We start from the raw sequence: 25713 nt of genomic DNA, 5'->3' as shown, positions 1-25713 counted from the left end.
CCTGGTGGCTCAGAGGTTAAAGTGTCTGCCTGCAATGCGGGAGACCTGGGTTCGATCCCTGGGTCAGGAAGATCCCCTGGAGAAGGAAATGGCAACCCATTCCAGTATTCCTGCCTAGAGAATCCCATGGACAGGGGAACCTGGTGGGTTATAGTCCACAGGGTCACAAAGAGTCAGACACGACTGAGCAGCTTCACTCATATATGTATATAATTTGTGATCAGTGATCTTTGATTCTATTACTACAACTTAGCAATATTTTTAAATTAAAGTATGTACCTTTTTTTTGGCATAATGTTGTTGCACACTAAATGACCACAGTATAGTGTAAATGTTAACTTTTATATTCACTGAGAGACCAAGAAATTCGTGTGACTCATTTTATTGAAATATTTGCTTGACTGTGATGGTCTGGAACCAAACCTACAATATCTCTGAGGTCTGCCTATAACTCATTGTATAGGATTCAACAAAGTGGAGTCTTCAGAGAGAGAATGGAGAAAGATCACCGAGGGAACTTGACAAGATGCATCAAAACTCTAGGGTGTGCAGAGCAGAAAGCTACACCGTGCTCCTGGCCAACTGGCTCTCAAGAAATTTTACGAATCAGCAGGAACTTGAAAGATTCTGGCTGTTTGAGGATTAAAAGGAAGAGGTGGGGAGATCACTCTTGGAAGGTGCTGGAAATATTTCAGTGCAAAAGAGTGGGGTGGGCTTGGGGAGAAATGAGCAGAGACAGAAGCAAGGGAAGAGAGAGAAGGGGGGTGGGAAGGAAGGGAGAGAGAAGAGGGGGAGAGAGAGGAGGAGGAAGAAAGGAGAGGCAGGGAGGGGAGAGACAGGGCAGAGTTTCAAGTCGCTGTTTGTTGTCTGTGGCTAAGCGAAACTGAGGTTAAATTTAAGTGGCTTCAAAATTAGAAAGAAATTTTGTCTTCTTAAACTGATAGAAACTAGTGAGAGACTCTGGAAATGTGAGAATAAAGTCAATAGGAACCCGAGAAAAGCAAAGCAGATGCTCTAGTGAGGAGAAGGAGCTTTTGACAGATTTTCAGATGACAAAAAGCCAATTTTTATCTGGAAATTGGTTTTTTTCAAATAAATTTGTGTAGATAAGACCTTGCAGGAGTTAAAGGAAAAAAAAAAAAAAAACCCAAACAATTAGAAAAGCCAAACAAAACTGCTTACAGCAGAAATCCAGATATCTGCTACAAAACAATTAGTATTAGCATTGCTGCAGCATTCCCGAAATAGATGAGCTTCACCATTAGCCTTCTGTGAATTCAAGCAAAGAGGCATCATTATCCAAATTATATGCCTGGAGAAGGGGGCTTCTGCACCAAGATGAACTTGTGAAAAGACCGTTTAAACTGAAGGCAATTTTGTCTGTCTGTAATTTGTACTATTCCCCTTGCTATCGTTGAAGATACTTGTGCTTGAGCAAATTTCTCACTCTCAATCTGATTTCTTCTTTTTCTTAATCCAACCATGAAGTCATAAAATCCCCTGTTTGGGACAATACGATTTGCTGCCATGGAAACAATTACAATATCATAAATTTATCTTGCCCTGTGATATCAAAGAGGAAAAGCAATGATACTAACATTTTGCTGTTAAATAGTGCCACTCATTCAGCAGTCACTGGCTGTAAATATCATCGATTTGCAGATGGGGAAAACTGAAGCCAGGAGCTCTCAGGCTTGGGTCTAAAACTCCTGAATTTTAGAGTGTGGCAAGAATGCCCAGCTCTTTCTGATTCCCACCCAGAGCAGCAGTTAAGGGGCCAGACTCTTGGTCTCCATGCCTCTTTTTGGATGAGGGTGGAAAACCGCCTCCTCTCCCAGTGCCTGTAGTTTACCAACTGTTCCCAATTATGAGAGTATTGGATGGAAGCTAGTTTGATAAAATATATAAATGAAAAGCCTTTGGCAGTTGCCACAGTAGTGAAAACATTTATATACATAGGAATAAGAAAGAGGTTCTGAAAAGTGCATTAAAAAATAGCACTCATATCCAGCCCAGCCTTGGCCTGACACTCCTCAAGCCTTATCTATATGCTCATTCTCTTGGTTCCTTGCCATCTGTGGATTTACCTAGAAGCTAATGGCACTTGAACTTCAGGGCTCCTCACATGTATAGACTCTTTTCAAGGCTCTGGGAAGGTGCCCTAGCATTGTGTTCACTGGACAGACTTTTTAAACAGATCTGCACTCTTACTTCCTCTTGTGTTGGGTGTTGTTGACATTTTGGGTTCCTGGTAAAAGGAGGTGAGCTAGGGATGCATTTGTATTAAGTGCTTTGCACTCACTTCTTGTATGGTTAAGTTACAGGTAGCCATTTCCAAGCAGCAGTGGCTTCCAGGAATGCTCTTATCATCCAATATGTGGTGTGAAGTATTAATAAGTCTCAGGTACCCATTACTGGAAACAGGTATTGTTGACCTTCTTTCTTCATGGAGTCGTGCACATGATGCGATAATTTATCCCTTATTTTGGAGAGGATGCCCTGGCATTCCTCAGATCCCTGGGGACCTAAAAGTCTTACCAATGTTCCTGAATCTTCATAGGATTTATTGCCCACCCTCTAGAGTACATGTTGCTTAACCAGGCCTGCAATGTGTTAGCCACTTCTTGTTCATCCAATCCAATTAGCATGATGTCACTAGTATAATGAACCAGTGTGATATTCTGTAGGATGTCTAACCAGTCCAAGGTTTTATTTTGAACTATGTTATGCTTCCCTGGTGGCTCAGATGGTAAAGAATCTGCCTGCAGTGAGGCAGACTCAGGTTCAGTTCCTGGGTCAGGAAGATCCCCTGGAGAAAGGAATGGATAGCCACACCAGCATTCTTGCCTGGAGAATTCCATGGCGGGCTGCAGTCATGGGGTCGCAAAGAGTCAGACATGACTGAGCAACCAGCACGTATATTATGACAGCAGGTGGGAGAGTTGATCTAGACCTCAGGCCGGAGTTATACACACTGTTCTCTGTTTCTGATCCTCTTTTTTGTATTTGCCAGTTCAGTGGCTACATTCCATGTACCCAAGGCCATGTTCATCTGGTTCAACAAATATCCCACATCTGGTACAGCAGCTGTGTTTGGGCTTGGTTGAGTGGTGTCATCTACAGTCATCCTTTAGGGCCTGTCTGGTTTTTGTAGAGACCAGACTGGTTAAGTAAATGGATATGTATCCTCCCATTCCCCTAAGAAACTATATTGCCTTTGATTTATTACTATTTTGAACTGGGTTTGGTAAGAAATGCCGTTTCAAAAGTTTCCACTTGGATTTCCCCACAGTCCAAGGCAATAGTGTGGGTGTATGTGCATTGAACTGTACATTTAGAGACTTGGGAATAACCATTGAATGGGTCCATGGATTCAGTAAGCCAGATCTACGCCAGGCTGCCTCCTGGAACTGATGTGTCCTCACTCAAAACAGAAGGGCCACGTTGACACTTTGAGTCTCCAGTTATCAATGTTGAGTCAGATCTTAGGTTCAATAGACCTCAGAATATTTGGGCATTTTCCTTGCCTCAGTGTATGTGTGGCAAACAGTCACACTTCTTTTTGGGAAAGGACTGGAGGAATCATTCCTGGCTACACTTGCTGTGATGTTTCAGGGTCCTTCCTCCTGGGGACCTGACCTCTCCTTCAATTATTAGGTCTTCAAAACTTGCTCATATCTGGAAACAGGGCAAGGGATCATGGCTTCTTATTGGTATGGTAGCCCTTAGCTTCCTGGTCATTCATTCTTGATTTATCTTTGTTTCAGATTAAATAGCATCCTTGCTGGGTACCCATTAATTTTATCCTAGGGATATAGAGAAGTGTGGGGGTGCTTCTGAAGTCTCAGAGAGTTCAGAACAATCAAAGAATTCAAGATTTTGAGGGCTCCACCTTAACTGCCCCTGTCCGGGGTGTGACTTGTATTACATGCACTCCGAGGTCTATTTTACCCCTGAAACGTCTCTCAAGAATGACATTTTAGGGACTTGTTGGTGGTCCAGTGGTTTAGCACCTGCCTTGCAATGCAAGAGATGTGGGTTCAATCCCTGGTTGGGGAACTAAGATACCACATGCTGCAGACCGACTAAGTCTACATGCTGCAACTACCGACCTCACGTCCTCTGGAGCCCCTGCCCCATAACTAGAGAGTCCATGCTCTACAATGAAAGATCTCACATGCCATGACCAAGACCCAGTGCAGCCAAATAATTAGTTAATTAATTTAAAAAGAACGATGTTTTAGATCTAATTCCTTAAGCAGCAAGACACAGGCTCTGGGAGCAGACCACAAAGATTCTAACTGTGGCTCTGCATTTAACTAACTGTGGGACCTTGAGCAAGTCACTTAATATCTCTAAGCCTCAGTTTCTTCATCTCTAAAATGGTAAAAACAAAATACTTCCCTAAGAGGAGGAAATGAATTAATGTATGTAAATAAAGCATTGATCATGATGCCTAGTACACGTTAGGTCGCTTTGTGTAAATGTTTGTTATCCTGGCTCCTGTGTTCAGCAAGCTCACGCTCATTTTCAGATCTGAATATCAATTTCTGCTGTCCCTGTGCCCTGTGTGTTCTGCATGCCATGTTTAACCTTTAGCACAGTGCTCAGCACATTCATTATGGTGACTTGGGCCTTTCTGATTTTCCTGCCTCAGTTTGAGCTCCTCAAGGGCCCAAGTATGTCTTGTGTTCTCTCTGCTCCTGACAGAGTGCAGCTGTTGAATAAATAATCCTTTGAGTGAATAAGTGAGCCTACAGTCTAGAAACTGGCCTGTGTTAGGCTGGGTCCTAAGTGATTTTAGGACTCAGCTTTTTCTTAGCCAACTGCAGCTGCATTCTATCAAACCTGCACATCTGCATGCCTTGGTCACAGAGCATTTGCTGCCTGGCTTCTCCAGCCAGTGAACCATCCTCCAGGCACACATGCATTCTGACTGTCACTACAGTCATTCGTTCCCCCTATTTATAAAACCTACGTTCTGGCCCCTTACTTATTTTGGTGATTGAGAACCACCAGTTCCTACCATTTTCCTAGCTTTGTAGATTATTAATTAGCTTCTCAAAATCAGCACCTCAGCTTTTCACATCTCTGCTTTGACCTCCATGCTTCTAAGCTTTTGTTTTGCTCCCTAGGCAAATAATGCAGAATGTCTTGTTTCTGTTCTGGCTTCTTGTGCTAAGATCCCTCACCTAGCTTCTGGCTTCTTGTAAAGCTGAAGCACTTTTGATATTTCCCATCTCCACACCTAGGTATTTGATTGGTACTGCCTGACCTCCTACAGCAGGGATGACACAGTCATGGCCACTCCCCATCCTGTGCCCAGGGCAGACAGGGCTAATCAATCACAGCACTCTTTTGTTGTATTCCCACAAGGCTGCAGGTCATGTTCAACTCCCAGCTGCCACTACCAATCAGAGTTGGCACATGAGTGCAATCCTGTTTGGCCTCCTTGAATTAGATCATGGCCCTTGCCCACGTGGATCCAGTTTGCTAGTTTCACCTCTGCCTCTCTGGACTTGACCTTTCTCCTGTCCATTTGACAGATGAAGCCCACCTACCATTCTTCTTGGTCCTTGGTCCCCACCAGACAGCTCTGGGCTGGTTGGACTTCAGCTACCAAGACTCTACAGAATCTAGGAGAATTATGTCACAGGGTCAGATGTGACTCTTAGCCCACAACCTCTCTACCCAAGTGTTTGAAGGAAGCCCAGAGAGATCACAGATCTTTTCTGAAATGTCCTGGTTTCTCCTCTGTGCCCATTTATAGGGTTTTCTTGGGGACAGATCCAGGTCAGAGTAATTGGGAGAGCTTTTCTGATGAGCACTTGGAACTGGTCTTCTTAGTAGGCTCTGTGAGGACCCAATCTCCCATTCATCCCTGTGTCCTCCACCAAAAAACCCCTTATTTCATCCCTCTATTCCCGAGGACAATTGTGCTGATGTGGGTCAGTGAGATTACTGAACCCTGGTGCTAGAGGTGAGGCTTGTGGTGTGAAAAGCAACACATTTAAATACTTTGGCTTCCACATAGTCATTTGTTGAGTTTCCACTTTTCTCTTTGGCTGCTTGTTGTGGGGTGCCATCTCCGGCCTGGAAAAACTGAAGAAGAATCGGGGGCCTGGGGCAGGAGGTTACACCCCAGGGCCCTGGTTTTAGGGTACGCTCTTTCTCTTTCCACTCTTTGCTGAGGTTGGTCTTTGCTCAGCCCTCTCACTGTTGCAAGGTCAAGGTCAGCATGTTGCTGGGAGAAGAGCCCACAAGGCTGGCCTACGTGCCTTTGGTATCAGCTGCTTAGGATGCCTAATCTCTAGCATCTCAAGTGGCCGTTGCTGCTGCAGGGTGCCAAGGGAAGCCGCATGCCTCATTGAAGAGGTCAGAAACTGACTGCCTGGTGGCACCTACAGCCCACATGATGTATTTTTTTTGAAAGTGAAGTCGTTCTGTTGTGTCTGACTCTTTGCAACCCCACAGACTGTAGCCTACCAGCTCCTCTGTCCATGGGATTTTCCAGGCAATAGTACTAGAGTGGATTGCCGTTTCCTTCTCCAGGGGATCTTCTCAACCCAGGGCTCGAACCCAGGTCTCCCACATTGTAGACAGACGCTTTACCGTCCTTTTTTCCATATAATATTTTTCAAGAAAGAAAACGTAGTTGTCTACATTTTAAAATTGAGGATTTCATGTGAAATCCCAGATTTCTGCTTTCTCCTGAGGAATAAGATGTACCGTCCATGTTGGCTGGACCCGCGTTATGATGGACTTCCACTTTAGTGGAAGTCAAGTAATGGCTCCTCTTTCAGAGGGTGTCATGGGCTAAACTGTGTCCCCCCAAATCATATGTTGACATCCTAACTCCCAGTACCTCAGAATGTGACTAAATATGGAAATTAGCATCTTTAAAGAGGTGATTATAAAATGAGATCACTATGGTGGGCCCTAATCCAATATGACTGGTGTCTCGATAAGAAGAGATTAGGACACAGGGAGATACAGAGGAAAGAACGTGTGAGCACCCAGCACAAGACAGCCATCTGCACTGCAAGAGGAGAGGCGGCAGAGGAAACTGAACCTGCCACCTCCTTGATCTTGGAATTCTAGCCCCCAGAACTAAGAGAAAATACATTTCTATTGTTTAAGCCACCCATCCTGGGGCGCTTTGTTATGACAGGCCTAGCAGACTAAAACAGACTAACATAGCATGCTCTCCAGGGGGCCACGGTTCCCACCACTCCTCTTCCTGGTCCCCTTCAGCCATTTCCACTGTCCCTCTGACCCCTGGGGGCATATTGTTTGTGACCCAGTTCTTATCAGAACAAAGAGAGTGCTTTTTCCTTTTGGGGGAGGGCGCGTCCATCTACTTCCCTCACATTCTCACAGAGTGGCGGGTTTGAAGATTCTGAATCTGGGCCTAAAGTCTATACTTTGCATCTTGATGACCCTTTAAGATATTTTGAATTCATTTATATCCACAGTGGGTTTAGTCACTAAGTCGTGTCCGCCCCTTGCGACCTCATGGACTGTAGGCCACCAGACTTCTCTGTCCATGAGATTTTCCAGGCAAGAATACTGGAGTGGGTAGCAATTCCCTTCTCCAGGGGCCCCCACCCAGAGACTGAACCCTGCTCTCCTGCATGGCAGGCAGGTTCTTTACCTACTAAGCTACCAGGGAAGCCAATATTCAGGGTAACCTTGGGTAATGCAGCATTCATGCAGTCCCAGGAAATCCAAAAGAAAGCACTGAGGCAAATTCTGAAGTGAGAGTCAAGCAGAGACAATACAAGGAGCGTTAATCTGAGGAGACAGTAGCGTGCTTGCAAACTAGGGAAGAGGCAGCTGGACGGAGAATGCAGACACGGGGCAGAACAGACATGCCCAGGGTGAGGGACCAGGGTGGGAGAGCAGGCCTGAGCGGGAGAAAAGCCAGGAGGTTTTTCTAGAGTGACTATGACTGTGTCCCTGGTGATGTATGAGAGCTTAAACAACCAGAGGAGGACCATATTGTGCTGCTGCTGCTGCTGCTAAGTCGCTTCAGTCGTGTCCGACTCTGTGTGACCCCATAGACAGCAGCCCACCAGGCTCCCACCATCCCTGGGATTCTCCAGGCAAGAACTCTGGAGTGGGTTGCCATTTCCTTCTCCAATGCATGAAAGTGAAAAATGAAAGTGAAGTTGCTCAGTCGTGTCTGACTCTTAGCGACCCTACGGACTGCAGCCCGCCAGACTCCTCCATCCATGGGATTTTCCAGGCAAGAGTACTGGAGTGGGGTGCCGCATGCTATTAAAAAAAAAGCCTCCTTTAGGCTTCTCAAACAACTTGTATAAGTTCTCAGCCTATACTGGGGAGGCATAAACCAAATTAAAGTGTAAGTTCACAGAGGACAGAGATCCCCACTTGCTCCAGCCCCTAGAGGCCTTACCAATTTACTTACACAGGAATTAGGGAACGGGCATTGCTGGTGACCACATAAGCCTCTCCACTCGACTGCTTTTTCCTAGAATGTATTAATATTTTTATTTTGATACCTTCTGTCCTTCTGTGTGAGAGGATAAAGAATTGTTTCCTCCTGCTGAGGTTTCTGTGCAGGTGGATTTTGCTTATGTTGGTGGAGGAAAATCAGGGCTTTTGACTGACTGTTGTTCCGTCGTTCAGTTGTGTCACCTCTTTGCGACACCATGGCCTGCAGCACACCAGGCTTCCCCGTCCTTCACTATCTCCCGGAGTTTGCTCAGACTCATGTCCATTGAGTTGATGAGGCCATCCAGCCATCTCATGCTCTCTTCTCCTCCTGCCCTCAATCTTTTCCAGCTTCAGGGTCTTCTCCAGTGAGTCAATTCTTCACATCAGGTGGCTGAAATATTAGAGCTTCAGCTTTAGCATCAGTTGTTCCAATGAATATTCAGGGTTGATTTCCTTTAGAATTGACTGGTTGGATCTCCTTGCAATCCAAGGCACTCTCAAGAGCCTTCTCCAATACCACAGTTCAAAAGCATCAATTCTTTGGCACTCAGCTTTCTTTATAGTCCAACTCTCACATCCATACATGACTACTGGAAAAAACCATAGGTTTGACTAGACAGACCTTTGTTGGCAAAGTAATGTCTCTGGTTTTTAATATGCTGTCTAGGTGGTTCATAGTTTTTCTTCCAAGGAGCAAGTGTCTTTTAGTTTCATGGCTGCAGTCACCATTTGCAGTGATTTTGGAACCCAGGAAAATAAAGTCTGTCACTGTTTCCACTTTTTCCCCATCTATTTGCTATGAAGTGATGGGGCCAGATGCCATGATCTCAGTGTTTTGAATGCTGAGTTTTAAGCCGCCTTCCTACTCTTCTCTTTCACCTTTATCAAGAGGCTCTTTAGTCCCTCTTTGCTTTCTGCCATTATAGGGGAATCGACTGCATCTGAGGTTAGTGATATTTCTCCTGGCAATCTTGATTCCAGCTTGTGATTCATCTAGCCTGGCATTTTGCATGATGTATTCTGCATGGAATTTAAATAAGCAGGGTGACGATATACAGCCCTGATGTAATTTGAGTAATATGTTGACTGAGGGCCAGCTCCTGTCCCAGGTGGAGCAGACTGCGCTGTTTGTCTTTATTGCCTACATCATGGCTTTACTGGTGCTCATGAAGCAAAGTCGACACCATGCCTTCATCATTTCAAGTCTCCACGGTATATGGGAAGTTGTGTTAGTTTCTGCTATGCAGCAAAGTGATTCAGTTATAGACACAGATATGTGTTCTTTTCCATTGTGGTTTATCACAGAATAGTGAATATAGTTCCCTGTGCTATAGAGTAGTTCCTTGTTGCTTATCTATTTCATATATAGCAGTTTGTAGCTGCTAATCCCATACTCCTAGCTTAGCCCTCCTCTCCCCCTTTCCCCTTTGGTAACCATAAGTCTGTTCTAGGGTCAGTGAGTCTGTTTCTCTTTTGTAAATGAGTTCAGTTGAGTCATATTTTAGAGTCAACATGTAAGTGACCTCATATGGGATTTGTCTTTCTCTGACTTACTTCACTTAAGAGAATAAATCAGCACTTCCCTGGTGATCCAGTAGCTAAGACTCCAGACTCCCAGTGCAGGGGGCCCAGGTTCCATCCCTGGTCAGGGAGCTAGCTAGATCCCACACACTGCAACTAAGAGTTCACTTGCTGCAACTAAAGAATCTGCGTGTGCAACCAAAAGATCTCGAATGCTGCCACTAAGGGCAGTCAACTAAATAAGTGTTTTTTTAAACAAGAAGTAATCAATCATTTTTTTTTCTCTTTGTAAAGTAATTTTGCGCACCTAAAGATTCATGACTCCCCTTCATCTGTCTCCTTAAAACCAAACATAGGCCATCTTTTTTGTATTTTCTCCTAAGACTTGTTTTTCAAAACTTTTATTGTTCTCATTTTCCTCAGAAGCTTCTTTAATTGGTTTACGCTGATACTACGATTTGGAACTTGAAGAATACACTTAGTATCCCCACCGGGTTTGTACTTAGTGAAGGCCAAATCAAACATAATGAACTCATGCCTGTTTGACCTTAAAGTTCCTGCAGCCCAGCCCGATACATCAGGCTCTGCTGTTGCCTCGGGGCCCTCCATGGACTTCCAAACCATTTATGACTCATGCTCAGCCAGAGCAACAGTGCCAGTCCTCTGCTTGCTCCGTATCTGTTCATGTGGAAACCACTTTGTTTTTCTTCACTGAGTCTCTGACTGATCTGAGCCCAGTCTCTAATTTTGACAAGGCGCATGTTTTATTATCCTCACTCACGCAGGAAACCATCACTTTTAGTGCTCAGATACTTCATCAACAATGTTTTGGTCTAACAAGAATCACATCTTCCGAAAATTCACAGAATAGAATTCCAAATTACAGAATAAATGTACCAAATGTTTTATAATCCCCTGGCCACATCTATTTTGGGAAATGAAGCATTTACTTCATTAGATAGATATTAAAATACATTATAAAACTCAAAAAAAAGCACATCTTATGAGTATATATTAAGTTGGCTAAAGAGGAATATTCACTAATTCATTCATACTCTCAGTAACTGTTGATGTTCCATTCGGTGCAAGTATATGGAGGATATAACACAGAACGAGACATAACTGCTCTAGCCTTAGGGATGAGGCTCCTTCTTTCAGTTGACCAAGAACATAATTGTGATTGAGTATATATTTTCTTCCCTCCTTGGACATCCTTCAAATTCAGAATATTCAATAAAGGTTTATTCTGGGCTTAGTGAACTGACTGCTTTCAATAAGTGACCCTCTCCTCCACCTTCTCCCCCCAGTACACACCACCACTGTGTTTGCTTCTAATCTAACATGTGGGAATTTTGATTTTGCAACTGGGAGCAAGAAAAGAAGATGAGGTGGAGGAGATCCTGCAATATCTGTCCCCATCCAGTCCAGGGAGCAGGTGAGTGCTATGCTCGGGGGTGGAGGAATCTTGTCAGGAGCTGGTTGGAACCACTCAGACTGTGGAAATAAACTCAAGGTACAAAGCCTGGCCCAGAGGTGGGAGAAAGGGCCATTCTCCCAGACACATCGGGAGCCTGCCCTAGTTTTTGAGCTCTGAAGACTGGACACGTCATGACCATTAGAAGGTAATACCCTAGATGCAAGCTTTAGGTTGTTGTGGTAAGTGTACCCATTTGGAGTACATCAGTTCAGTTCAGTCACTCAGTCATGGCCAACTCTTTGTGACCCCATGAATCACAGCACGCCAGGCCTCCCTGTCCATTGGAGTACATGGGAGAGTCTAATTCCCGCTAACTTTGCTCCCTTCCTGAGAATTCCTAACAAAAGCAGGAAATGAGAGCATGACAGCTAGCTTGGAGACTTAATGGGTTGTTATTTGATATATAAATTGAGGACTTCCCTAGTGGTCCAGTGGCTAAGACTATGCTCCAAATGCAGGGGGCCCCAGGTTCAATCCTGAGTTGGGGAACTAGATTCTACATTCTGCAACTGAAGCTCCTGCATGCTGCAGTGAAGATCAAAGATCCAAGCTGCTGCAACCAAGACCTGGCACATCCAAATAGTATAAATAACTAGAAATAAATATTTTTAAAGTGAAAATGTCTAGCTAGAGTGGGCATTGCAGGAAGGAGGAGAAGGAAAAAGGGAAGATGAATATTATCTTGAGTTTATATAACACACAACACATTGGGTGTTTGAAAAATATTTTGTCTTAACTTATCCACACAATAACCCTGTGAGACAGAGATCATCATCTTTATTTTCAGATAAGTAAAACAAGACTAAGCGAGGTTAGGTAACTTGACTAAACCAAGATTTGACTCTAAAGTCTGTTTGACTCAAATACTATATTCTTTCCATGGTCTTAATACCATTGAACTTTATTATGAATGAGATTCCCTTTCACACTCTTCTGCTGTCATGTCATATGACCTAACCACATAAACTTGGTCTGCTTTGGGAGTGAGGCCTCCTTCTCATTATTTTGAGATGATAATGTGACTCACCATCACACTCCCAATACAGAGAACTTCCAAGTCAACAGAGAGCGTGATGCTTCAGTGCTCTTCTCTTCTGTAACAGAAAATTGTTCCAAGTCTGGTTTGGGGTAGAATCTTTCTGTGTGATAAAAGCCCATAGCTTCCTCCTAGAAAAGAAATGCTTATGCGATTTTTTGCTGAATTTTAATGAGAGGAAAATTTGGTCTAGGAAATTAGTTACTTACCCACCCAGCTGACTTCAGCTGGTTGTCAGAAAAGATTTCAGAGACCTTTAATCAGGCATACTTTTTCTTTTGTATCTGACAATGTTATATGCACCATTTTTTTTGCCAATAGAGTATCTCTGGTTTGGAGTACTAGGGCCTTTTTTCCTGTAAGCATGATTGTGGTAATATGCTGATACTTTCTCATAACTAAATTATCTGAAATTTTTTCTTTAACACATAGATAATAGATATAAACATGATATCTACTAACAGCATTTGCTGAACTCCCACAATATGTTAGGCAAGTTTTAAGTACGGGGTTAGCCAAAAATTCATTTGGGTTATGCTTGAATGAATTTTATGAAAAACAGCTTACATACAACCCAAATGAACTTTTTGGTAAACCCAGTTGATTACATGTATTATCTCATTTTATTGTCAAATGACCATTTTATTGTCAAATGATAAGTTAGGTACTGTTAGCACCCTCATTTCACAGATGAGAAAACTGAGACTTAGGGAAGTGATTTTTCCAGCATCTCACAGCTAGTTAAAGTGGTAGAGCTGGGGTATAAATCCAGACAATCCTACATCAGTCCAGTGCTTCTTACTTTATCCCCATGATGCTTCAGGTCTCCTCTCCTTTGTTTTAAAATGTTTGATAGCTTTTGCCTTATGAAACTTTGAATATCAGTATTCTTGTATTTTCTGCTGGATTTTTACCCACCTTTCAACTAGGTAAAAAAAAAAAAAAAAAAAGCCAAAATGTTACGCTTTGATTTCATTTCTTTATCTGGTTGAAATGTGTCATAATCATTCTTTGTTCTGACCCTTCAAACTTGCTTTTCCTGGGGGAAATGGAGAGATTTTTAGCCAAGAAATGACGTGATCTGACTTGTACATTTATTTTCTTTCATTTTATCACTTATTTGTTTTATTTTCAGTTATATTCACATCAAAAGAATAATTTTCAATAGCAACTATAATAATCAGAGATATTGTTCTACAATTATGTACTCATATACAATCAGACCATTGAATTAATACAGTAACATTTAAGCTGATGCCTGTTATTTTAAACATTTTAAAGCTATTATTGGGCTTTCCTGGTGGCTCAGTTGGTAAGGAATCTGCCTGCAATGTGGGAGACCTGTGTTTGATCCCTGGAGGAGATACTGGCAAGAATATTGGCAATCCACCCCAGTATTCTTGCCTGTAGAATCCCCATGGACAGAGGAGCCTGGTTGACCATGGTCCATGGGGTAGCAAAGAGTTGGACACAACTGAGTGACTAAGCACAAAGCTATTACTACTTTTCCCTTCAGAAGATTACATTAAATAACTAAAAAATACTTCTTGATGAGTAGGCATATTCATATGGCCTAGAATATTGGAAATAACTGGTGTATCATGTTTTCTCTTAACTTATAAAATTAATATATTCAAAAATAAAAATAAATAATACATAACAAAAAATAATATATTCCAAGGAGAAGGAAATGGCAACACACTCCAGTGTTCTTGCCTGGAGAATCCCAGGGACGGGGGAGCCTAGTGGGCTGCCGTCTATTCAGCATGACTGAAGCGACTTAGCAGCAGCAGCAATATATTCCAAAGTAATATATTCACCTCTTTTTTTGTTATTTTTTTGCTTTGATCTTCTTTAATAAATAGCAGATATGTTTATTTGCTAACCATATATATGTATACATACAAATATATGTATTGCTGAGTCTCTTTGCCTGAAACTATCACAACATTGTTACATTGTTACTCTGCCATACCCTAGTACAAAATAAAAAGTTCAAAAAAATATGTAGATGATATTTAGAATTAAGACTGGATGAGAGATGATTAATGAAGTAAGTTACATAACAAATAACAATATTGCCATGGTTGACTTGTGTCTTTAAAGGCTCACTCTGTGGTCTAGAGAAGAGACTGCAGGAGGGTGAGGGTGGAAGCAGGGAAAACAACCAGGAGATACAGTAATCGAAATGCGAGCCATGGTGTCCAGGACATAAGGGCGAGAATAAGCTAGGGTCTACATATATTTTGAAGGTAAAGTCAAAAGACTTGGGTAGATCAGCTCTGGGTAAGGAGTCACAGAGTCTGACGGGAGGCTGTCTGTGCACAGAAAAGGAAAGATGGCTCGTCTTCTGAGCATGGAAGCCATGCTCCTCCCCATAGACCAGAAGGTTCCTCCTTGTGGGAGTCATCTTAACCCTGAGATAAAGGATAGTAGGTTTTTCATGGTTCAAGTTAGCCATGGTTTCCTTTATGAATGGTCCTGTCTACTGCTTGGAGCAGTTTATAAAAACACTTTTCTCATTCAACTATTTTTAGCAGCATGCATTCTTATAATATCCATGGTTTTGATTTGATTTTCTTCTTGTTTAAATTTGCCCCCTTTAAATTGCATTTCCCATATTGTATGAAACCTCTTTTGAGGTGTCTTCCCAGGGCATTGTCCCTCCTTCTGAGAACTGTTCACCCTAATCTCAGGTGATGGCCTTGTCTGCCATTTGATTCTTTATAGACAGCCTGTGTAATCTTTAGCTAATAAATTACTCCCTAATTTATCAACCTGGATAAATTGGATTGATGAACCTGGATTTTCTTCTGTAGGTTTCACCTATCAAAGAGATAGACCTTCTTACTATTACCCATAAGAAGACTGTCTGCATGTTAATATAAATAATTATCTATATGTATACCCAGATCTGTATATGTTTATGCATATATATATATATTTATGAACATTTACTTATTTAAACTGTCAAAATTTAAGGTTAGGTGTTCGAGCATGCTAAGTCGCTTCAGTTGTGTCCAACTCTTTGCAACCCTATGGACTGTAACCCGCTCGGCTTCTCTATCCATGGGATTCTCCAGGCAAGAATACTGGAGTGGTATGCCATTTCCTCCTCCAAGGGATCTTCCCGACCCAAGGATCGAACCCGCATTTCTTACTTCTCTTTCATTGGCAGGCAAATTCTTTACCACTACTGCCGCCTTGGAAGCCCAAGGTTAGGGGTACCACGAATAAGTCTCTGTTAGGATCCTAAGTTAAGATCTCAGCCTTAGCAATAGAAATTCTCATTCAAGTCCCTGTGGGAGCTCTAGAGCTGAAAGTGAGACTGGAATCATACCAGAGGGATGAGATGCTGCTGCCCAACCTGGGCTCTGTGATTGTTTAGGCATAGGGTCCTAATCTCCCCATGTTCTCTTGCTCATAATTTAAAAATCAGATTTGTTTCTATTACACAGTGATGTAGGCTATCTGAGCAGGAATCATCAGTCCATCTGGCTGAGTGATTCACTGAAAGTGACAGAAACTCAGCTGAAACTGACTTAAGCACAAAAATGAATTAATTGGCTTATGTAAAAAATGTTGAGGTTAGTCTGGCTTCCCTGGTGACTCAGATGGTAAAGAATCCGCCTGCAATGCTGGAGACCTGGGTTCAATCCCTGGGATGGGAAGATCCCTGGAGAAGGGAAGGACAACCCACTCCAGTATTGTTGCCTGGAGAGTTCCATGGACAGAGGAGCCTGGCAGGCTACAGGCCATGGGGTTGCAAAGAGTCAGACATGACTGAGCAACTTTCACTTCACTTCTCAGTCTGGCTTCAGGAATGGTTGAACCCAGGCACTCACACTACACAGCTGGGAGGAATCTGGCGCTTTCTGTTTCTTGGCTCAGTTTTCCTGTGCTCTTCATATATATAGCTGCACTGGACCTTCATTACTACACAGTCTATTCTCTAGCTGCTTCTCATTGCAGTGGCTTCTGTTGGGCGCTTCCCTGGTGGCTCATATGGTAAAGCATCTGCCTACAATGCAGGAGACCCAGGTTCAATCCCTGGATCAGGAAGATCTCCTGGAGAAGAAAATGGAAACCCACTCCAGTATTCTTGCCTGGAAAATCCCACGGACGGAGGAACCTGGTGGGCTACAGTCCATGGGGTCGCGAAGAGTCGGACACAACTGAGTGACTTCACTTTCTTTCCTTTCTTTCTGTTGTTGCAGAGTACAGGCCCTAGTGCAGGGGCTTCAGTAGTTGGGGCTCATGGGCTTAGTTGCTCCAAGGTATATGAAATCTTTCCCAACCAGGGATCGACCCCATGTCCCCTGCATTGGCAGGTGGATTCTTTATCACTGGACCACCAGAAAAGTCCTCCAGTGTTCTCAAGGCAGGATCTCCTGACCACATGAACACCAGCAGCTCCAGGCTTATGTCTCAGAGGCTGGAAACGTCAGTGAAAGGAGAGTCAATTCCAGCAACTGGGTCTCAGTGGGTCTTGGGTTATATTCCCAACCCTGTTCCCATCATTGTGGATGGTGGGACAGAATAGCACTTGTCTGTATGACATGGAAGTTGAAAAGACATAGTACCCCAGAGAAAATCACCGGAAGCAGAGAGACAGATTCCAGACCTTCCCACCAGCAGGTGTCCTATCTTAGATTTAAGTTCTGTTTCTGCTCCCTTGGGCTCTGTCCTTAGTGGACAAGCATCTTCACTGAGGCTCGAGTAACCAGTGCCCATTAAATTCCCAACTTGAGAGAAAGCTCCTTTTGGAAAGTGAAACAATAAGGTTGTTTCTTCAGGAGCTTTAAAAAAAGTACTTCCTCCCCCACCCCGTGCATGAATTTAATCTTTATATTTCCATCAAAAATACTTTGTAGTGTTCTTTCATCCACAAATAAGCACTGGTGTTGTCTTTGTCTGCATGTATTATTTATCATTCAATTCATGGTCTCTCTGTCAATCAGCCTGTGGGTGTGTGTGCCTGAATTTAAATGAAATTTATCTGTGTGGTCAAAGAAGTCCTTTAGGAAACTAAAGAAGAGGCTGGGAGTGGGGGTGCAGCAGCTTGGCCACGTGCTGCCCAGCGAGCAGGAAGCTGACTGTGGAGCAGCTGCCTCTACAGAGCGCGTGCGGCCCTTCTCAGCTCTGAGGTCACCAGGCAAGTGGATCTAGAAGCCTGGAAGGCAATTCCTGGATCTACTACAAAAGACTCCGTCAGCCCAATGAAGACCTTCGAGTACCTGATAGCAGGGATACAGCATAGATGGTTAGCTTGCAACTCACAACTGATGAGAATTCATTGCCCATTCTCCTGCTTTATAATTTCTAATTTCCCTCAAAAAGGACAACTGCAAGGAAAAGAAACTGAAAAGCAATTTATTTGTTCCCTTCTACTCTGAAGTGGTTATAGGTTTTCAGAATTTGTTGGTGGAAATTATAGATGCTATTTGCAAAATAATAGTAATAATACCAGCATTTCCCTACATGCAGCCAGCCACTGGAAACAATAGTTGAAGGGTTTTCATTCCCATGGCAACAGGATGTACTCCCGGAAATAAGGCGGAGGGGCCAACACCTTGGAGGCCTTTTACTCTCTCTGTGGACCCTGTGTCTGACTTTGTCCACTTGGCCAGGAAACGTTCACAGGGTCAACAGCTAATAGTTTCGGTCCCTGGAGCTGCTGTTTAAAGGTGCAGAAGCCCAGACTTTATCTTGATGAATTCCCAAGTGCAGCTCTCCTCTTTTGATGCAAATTTAAAGAGATTTTGTTAGAAGACGAGATGCTTTTGAAAAGAACCACAAGTTGGAAAATTTCCTTAGAGTTATTGAAAAGAAAATTTTAGGCAAAATCTCCACAAAGGATATTCTCTTTCCCCTCCTCCTTTCCTTGTCCAAGTATCAAATGAGTGAATTAAGTAGGAGGCATACATAGCAGCATCCAAATTGGAGAGACAAGGCTTGGGCTTGAATAAAAACAGCCAGTGGCAATGTACAGTAATCACTGCCCCATGGCACACAGCAATTCGCACAGGTCATTGTGGCCTAACAAACCTGAAGGAACGTCAAACAACAAGAATTCCCTTTGTGAATCTCGTTCAAGAAAATATTTCAACATCCTACAGTTCCTTCGGGCATTGTGTATTGTGTGTTATTGGACAGGCTGTCCCCATAAATGCTGCCAGATCCCAAGCTGCGTGTGAATTACAGCTGTAGGACTATTACTCCCTTCCTCCTCCCCATTTCCTTTTCCCCTCCTGCCCCGCCCTTCTTTCTTTAGCACTTTTTATAGAATATCTCTTTCATCCCTAACTTCATGGTGACCTGTGTTCATTTCTGGTGAGGAACACCCTCCCCTTAAATCTCACAACACTGTAGAAACTCAGACCTTGACTTGCAGATTTGAGAACCTCTCCCTTCCAGCTGGCATGTGGAGTTGGTATTCTCCCAGTGGACGTAAGACTTGCTTACATTCTGGTTTCCTTTTGGGGACAGAGTTCACATATAATCTTCTCTCTGCCTCACAACTTTTCCTTGATATAAGATGGGGGTCAACTTGGTGTGCCTTCAAGAAGCCCCCATCCAGTACCATAGAGCTTGGTGGCTGTGGTAGAGAGTACGGACCCTGGAGCCCAACCACTAGGGCTTGAGTTGTGCTTTGCCATTTGTGTGCTGTGTTGCGTTGGTAAATCACTTAACTTCTCTGTGCTCCTCTTAACTAAGTAAATCACTTAACTTCCTTTACTCCTCTTTCACATGGGGGCAACAGTACCGACATTGTTGTTGTTCAGTCACTCTGTCGTGTCTGACTGTTTGCAACCCCATGGACTGCAGCATGCCAGGCCGCCCTGTCCTTCACCATCTCCCTACTATACATTGTAGGGTTGTGAAAATTAAATGAGTTAACCTATGTTCCAAGCTTCCTTCCTTAGAAGAGTGGTTACCAATGGGTAAACTACACAATAAGTATAGCTGCTGCTGCTGCTAAGTCGCTTCAGTCATGTCCGACTCTGCGCAACCCCATAGACGGAAGCCCACCAGATTCCCCTGTCCCTGGGATTCTCTAAGCAAGAACACTGGAGTAGGTTGCCATTTCCTTCTCCAATGCATGAAAGTGAAAAGTGAAAGGGAAGTCATTCAGTTGTGTCTGACTCTTCATGATCCAATGGACTGCAGCCTACCAGGCTCCTCTGTCTATGGAATTTTCCAGGCAAGCGTTCTGGAGTGGGGTGCCATTGCCTTCTCCGATAAGTATAGCTATTATTATTCAAAAAGTGATGGTCCTGGGGCTAACATCTGAAGCCAAGCACGGTACTGAGTTAGTACATCTGACCTGCACAAAGCTCTTTCGGGGCATGAACTATTACCACCTTGGTCTTGTAGATGAGGAAACTTGCCACCTGATGTCAGTCAATTATCCATTAACAAGTAACAGAAACTGGTAACTAACCTGGTTCTGTGTGATACTGAAGCATAGACACTGAATTACAATGCTGGGCTGTGTGTATATGAGTTTGGCCTTTGTTTTACAGTGTGGGCGAAGGTTTGGGTAGGAAAAGCAACCTTTTCAGAGAGTAATTTTTGTCTTCTTAGTCTCTCACTTGGATTTGAGAAACTAATTCCTATTAGATAATGACCGGATCCATGAAGATCATTTTATAAAAGTGGGTCCTCTGCATGCGTGTCTTTCTTGGCATATATCTCTTAGATGCTCAATGGATTATACATGGCATGGGAAAGTATGGCCAGTTTCAGAGGTGGGTCCAAAGCTGGGTAAAGGAAGATAAGCCACTGCTATTGACTGTGGCTTCCACAGCACCTAAAAGTACTTCTTTTCCCTGGAAAACACCAGCCCTGTGTTCTAATCAGTTTACTGGTCACCTTGGAGGGAGCTCAAAAAATTGACTCCAGGACACAAATTCAAATGAGAGTAAGAGGGGGCAGGACTGGGGCCTCCACAGGTGAGGGGCCTGGGTAGCTGGGATTACTTGCAGGTTGTTGTTGTCGGTCAGTCAGTAAGTTGTGTCCAACTCTTTGCGACCCCATGGACTGCAGCACACCAATCTTCCCTGTCCTTCATTATTTCCTGGAGTTTGCTCAAACTCATGTCCATTGAGTCGGGATGCCATCCAACCATCTCATCCTCTGTCACCCCCTTCTCCTCCTGCCCTCAATCTTTCTCAGCCTCATGGTCTTCTCCAGTGAACCAGCTCTTCACATCAGGTGGCCAAAGTACTGAAGTTTCAGCTTCAGCATTAGTACTTCCAATGAATATCTAGGGTTGATTTCCTTTAGGATTGACTGATTTGATCTCCATGCTGCCCAAGGGACTATCAGGAGTCTTCTCCAACACCACAGTTAGAAAGCATCAATTCTTTGGTGCTCAGCCTTCTTTATGGTCCAACTTTCACATCCACTCATGACTACTGGAAAAGCCATAGCTTTGACTGTATGGATGTGAGAGTTGGACTGTGAAGAAGGCTGAGTGCCGAAGAACTGATGCGTTTGAACTGTGGTGTTGGAGAAGACTCTTGAGAGTCCCTTGGACTGCAGGGAGATCCAACCAGTCTATTCTGAAGGAAATCAGCCCTGGGATTTCTTTGGAAGGAATGATGCTAAAGCTGAGACTCCAGTACTTTGGCCACCTCATGCGAAGAGTTGACTCATTGGAAAAGACTTTGATGCTGGGAGGGATTGGGGGCAGGAGGAGAAGGGGACGACAGAGGATGAGATGGCTGGATGGCATCACGGACTCGATGGACGTGAGTCTGAGTGAACTCCGGGAGTTGGTGATGGACAGGGAGGCCTGGCATGCTGCGATTCATGGGGTTGCAAAGAGTCGGACACGACTGAGCGACTGAACTGAACTGAACTGAACTGAACTGACTGTATGGACCTTTGTTGGCAAAGTGATGTTTCTGCTTTTCAATACTCTGTCTAGTTTCGTCATAGCTTTTCTTCCTAGGAGCAAGTGTCTTTTAATTTCATGGCTGCAGTCACCATCTGCCAGAATTTTGGAGCTCAAGAAAATAAAGTCTGTCACTGTTTCCACTTTTTCCCTTTCTATATGCCATGAAGAGATGGAACCAGTTGCCATGATCTTTGTTTTTTGAATGTTGAGTTTTAAGCCAGCTTTTTCACTCTCCTTTTTCACCTCCATCAACAGGCTATTCAGTTTCTCTTCAATTTTAGTGGTATCATCTGCATATCTGAGGTTGTTGATATTTCTCGCAGTAATCTTGATTCCAGCTTGTGAGTCATCCAGCCCAGCATTTTGTGTGATGCACTCTGCATGGAAGTTAAATAAGTAGGGTAACAATATACAGCCTTGATATATTCCTTTCCCAATTTTGAACCAGTTTGTTGTTCCCATGTCTGGTTCTAACTGTTGCTTCTTGACCTGCATACAGGTAACTTAGGAGACAGGTAAGGTGGTCTGGTATTCCCATTTTCTTAAGAATTTTTCAGTTTGTTGTCATCTGCATAGTCAAAGTCTTTCATGTAGTCAATGAAGCAGAAGTAAATGTTTTTCTGGAATTCCCTTGCTTTTTCTACTTGCAGGAAGCAGACACCTGAGGCTGTCTGGGGTTTCCTAAATGAAGAAGGTGTTGATCAAAAGAACTATTGCAGATCACTTTTATTTGACAACTTTTGCCTAAATCTGGCCTTGGGTAACCCATTAAGTTTGTGGAAACCAGTAGTTCTTCCTCCATATGCCAAAACACATGCACCGCTTACTCTCTGGGGGTATTTAAACACTGGTGTTGTATTAAATTTCACCTTATTAAAATAACTGCTGTAGGGGGGAAAATCCTATTGGGCACACGAGCTGTAGCAAATGGAAGCTACATTTATTCTTTCCCTCTTTAACATGCACAGTCCACTGGGCTGATAACCAAACCCCAGTCTCCCTCAGTAAACTGAGAGGACTGCTCTGTCTAGAAATGAATATCTGTAATTACAAGGTTTCTTTTACATAAGGAGCACCCCGAATCACGTACCTTCTAGGTCACCTGTGGCTCTGTCTCAATTCACAAAAGAAGAATTTCATTTTCTTTCTCCAGAGGAGACTTTTAAAGGATGTTGGCTATCGCCAAAGCGTGTTCGGAAGTAGGACAATGAAGCAGGTTGGTTTTTCCCCTGAAGCCCTGGTTCCATCTTCCTTGGTGAACTGCAGGCATTTCACCCCCATAGACAAGGATCCACCTGCTGTGGTTTTGCATTCACCTGCAGTTCCCATGGGAATGGCCTGAAGCCGTGTGACTTCCCTGAACCTCATTTTCCTCCGGGTTTAAAATGAGTTTAACAGAAGCAACTGCTTCACAAGACTCTTATGAGGATTAAGCAATAAAACACAAGAAGCACCTGGTGCTGTGCTTGTCATAGAATAAGCACTCAATTAACAACTAGTATGATACCTCCAGCCTTGTTGGAGTCTGGTCTTGTCTCCTTAGGTGTCATGGTTCTGAGAAGTACACTATGGTGTCTTCTAGAAACTCGTGAGAGAGTCGTATAATTTTCCTTAACTAACTCCTTGCAAGCCTGTGCTAATTTACCCATGCGGTTCTGCAACAACATTAAAGGAATGCCTCACACCTTCTCAAATGTGGAATTAAAATCAAAGACTGTAGTCATTGCCCTCAGTTATACGAGGCACCAATAAACTTCTCTGAGAGACCTGGAAAGTTGCCTAGTTCAAGGCTAGTTAGCTCAACATCTCCAGACTGTGTGAACTGTGGCGCAGGGCTCCCTCCAGCTTGGAAATTTTGTTATTTAACGATATGTCAGTGCCTGGGAGGGGGTGTCACAGCACATCTCTAAGAGTCAGGGCCTCCCTCCTTGTGTTTGGGGTTTGAGAGAGGGTGTGGTCCCTCTGACCACAGAGACTAAGGGTTTCAACTTCAGGACAACTCTTTCATGGGGAGTTGTCAGAATGCAGTCAGCCTTCGTGGTAAAGAAGGACTCACGAGGCAGACCTTGGATGAAACAGTCAGGTGAAATCTTCAGCATCCACCTATTTTCTGAATCCTAGAATTTCAGCTAGAACATTTCCAATGGCCATTCTCGCAGTTATTCTGAAAGTGAAGACAGGTAAGGGGATTGTTTTGAGTATTGCCTTCCAGGGCAAAGCATCTCGAAAAGTTGTCAGAGCTTGCTATTTCTTGTTCCTTTCTCCATTCTCTCCTGAGACCTCTCCCATCAGACTTTTGACCCCTTCTCTGCATTCAAACAGCCCTTGCTAAGATGGACAGTGACCTCCACGTTGTTACACCCAGTACTCCTAGATCTCCTGTTACTGGACCCATCACTGTATTTGATATGGTTGATTACTCTCTGCTGTTTCAGAAGCATCCAGTGGGTGCCTCTCAGAAGCCTCCCAGTTTCCCTCTGGCCTCTCCATCTGCTCCTTTCAGTCTCCTTTGCTGACTTCTCCCAGTATCCCACACTTGTGAACACTGGATGGGCCCAGGCCTGGGTTTTGGGCATCCTCTTCTTCTCCAGGCACTCCCTGGGTGGTTCAGCCTCATGACCGTAAATACTGATGACTTGTAGATTTATGCCTCCAGCTTGTACCTCTTCCCTGAAATCCAGACTCGTATATGGAATTTCTTATGCAACATCTCCACTTGGATGTCTGGTAGGCTGAGGCTACCTCCAAAACATATCTGCCTCATAGTTCATGCCACCTATGTGTGCTACTTTAAATGGCAAAGGGCAGTTGATGATTATGTGATTATATTAAAGGTACTGAAACACGGAGATGCTCCTGGTTTGTCTGGGTGGGTGTGAGATGCAATCACCTGTAACCTTACAACAGGAAGGGGCAGGGAGACCTGACACACAGAAGACGAGAAGGCCATGTGACCACGTGTCCACGGAAGCAGAGCTTGAAGTGCTGCAGGAATGCCAGGAGCCCAGGAATGCCAGCAGCCACCAGGAGCTGGAAGCTGCAAGGCACCGACTCTATCCTGAAGCCCTGTGGTGGCCCTGCTGACCCCTCAATCTCATCCACTGAAACGAAGCTGCAAGGAACCGATTCTCTCCTGGAGCCCTGTGGTGGCCCTGCTGACCCCCCGATCTCATCCACTGAAACAAATTTCGGACTTCTGCTCTGTCGAACTGTGAGAGGATACATTTGGTTATTTCAAGCTACCAGGTTTGTGGTAATTCATTAGGCAGTCATAGAAGGAAATCGAATACCAGGCAACGGACTTCCCTGGTGATCCAGTAGTTATGACTCTGTGCTTCCATTGCAAGGAGCATGGGTTCGATCCCTGGTTGGGGAACTAAGATCCCACATGCCATGTGTTGTGGTCAAAAATAAATAAACAAATAAATAAATAAAAAAAATTGAATACCAGGCTTAATAGGTGTCTAGAACCCAACCCTATGGATCCAGAATCACACTCCTGAGATTGCCTGTAAGTCTGCTATGAATCTTCAATTCTTCCAACTGCTCAGACCAGAAACCCTAGAGTTAGTCGTAACCCCTCTCTTTATTTCATATTTCACATCCCATTTAGTGAATCCTGCTTACTCTGCCTTCAGAATATATCCAGCTGCTGCCCCTGCCATCCTGTCCAGGCCATTGCCACCTCTTGTCTGAATCATCACAGAGCCTCTAACATGTCTCCCTTCATCCTCTTGCTCCTAACACAGTCAAGAAGAGACCAAACAGCATCCAGAGATCCTCCACATGGTGCCCTGGGGCACCGAGGACGCGTGTGCTCAGTTGTGAAAGCAGAAGCCAAAATTCTCAGGATGACTTCAGGGCCCCCCATGACTCGGCGCCTACCTCCTTCTCTTCATGCCCTCGCACACTTCTCACCTCTCATTCTATTCCAGCCACAGGGCTCTGGCTTCCGTTCCCTGAACTCTCATGCCCTGAGGCCTTTGCACTCGCTGTCCCTTCTGCCCACAGTGCTCTTCTCTAGGGTATCTGACAGCTCACTCCCTCACCTTTTTCAGGGCTTTCATTTTTTTTTTTTAATTTCTATTTTTACTTTATTTTACTTTACAATACTGTATTGGTTTTGCCATACATTGACATGAATCCACCATGGGTGTACATGCGTTCCCAAACATGAACCCCCCTCGCTTTCAAATGCCACCTTCCTCATGAGGTCTTCCTGGTCATTCTATTTAAAATTTCTCCCCTAATGGAAACCCTTCACTCCACTATGCCCCTGATTTCATTTTCTCTTTAGAGCTTATGACGATCTGA

The sequence above is a fragment of the Budorcas taxicolor genome, chromosome 9, assembly GCF_023091745.1.
Source record: "Budorcas taxicolor isolate Tak-1 chromosome 9, Takin1.1, whole genome shotgun sequence".
NCBI lineage: Eukaryota > Metazoa > Chordata > Mammalia > Artiodactyla > Bovidae > Budorcas > Budorcas taxicolor.
Note: the sequence above shows the minus strand (reverse complement) of the source record.